Source organism: Myxocyprinus asiaticus, chromosome 27 (genome assembly GCF_019703515.2).
Source record: "Myxocyprinus asiaticus isolate MX2 ecotype Aquarium Trade chromosome 27, UBuf_Myxa_2, whole genome shotgun sequence".
Classification (NCBI taxonomy): Eukaryota; Metazoa; Chordata; class Actinopteri; order Cypriniformes; family Catostomidae; genus Myxocyprinus; species Myxocyprinus asiaticus.
Window position 1 is genome coordinate 42,974,098 of NC_059370.1, and position 871 is coordinate 42,974,968.

Below are 871 nucleotides of genomic sequence, written 5' to 3' on the forward strand. Positions count from 1 at the left end.
GTTTGAAATGTTCTCGTAGCAAAATACATATGCAAATATAACATTTGTACATTGCAAATATGCAACAACACTCTTTACTCGTCTCACTCCTATAAAAAACACTGATTCTACATTCCTTAAAATGCATTCAAATCATGGAAAGAACGTAATAAAATGGTTACGCCAAATTAGTTTAACAAATGCTTTAACAGCATTAAAAATATTTATCTTATGCACTGACGGTTGAATGCAAAAATATGTTCAACAGCAATAACGCCACCTACTGAACAGGAGTAAAATTGTTTTTAATTTTCTTCTTTTCGGTCTCAGTGTGGATAGACCTTACATCGGCAGTTCATCTCGCAAATTCGTCACAAATTGGGGCCTGGGTAGCTCAGTGGTAAAGACGTTGGCTACCACCCCTGGAGTTCGTTAGTTCGCTAGTTCGAATCCCAGGGCGTGCTGAGTGACTCCATCCAAGTCTCCTAAGCAGCCAAATTGGCCCAGTTGCTAGGGAGGGTAGAGTCGCATGGGGTAACCTCCTCGTGATCGCTATAATATGGTTCGTTCTCGGTGGGGCGTGTGGATGGTGTGAAGCCTCCACACACGCTATGTGTCCACTCAACAAGCCACGTGATAAGATGCGCGGTTGACTGTCTCAGACGCGGAGGCAGCTTGGATTCGTCCTCTGCCACCCGGATTTTGAGGCAAATCACTACGCGACCACGAGGACTTAAAAGTGCATTGGGAATCTCCCAAATTGGGAGAAAAAAAATTTGGTGTGAGTAGGCCTTAACAGTAGCTGAAATATATTACTAAAAATCATGAATCCGACCCCTGTTTATTTGGCTGCCCTAGATACTCTATAACAAACATGTTCTTACATTTACAG

General features: G+C 42.6%; 1 protein-coding gene across 4 annotated transcripts in view; it reads left to right on the forward strand.

The window, feature by feature from the left end:
• The window catches only part of LOC127418066 (TBC1 domain family member 9B-like), a 52,728-nt gene that overhangs the window by 46,722 nt on the left and 5,135 nt on the right, over window positions 1-871 (forward strand). The gene's annotated exons all lie outside the window — the stretch shown is intronic.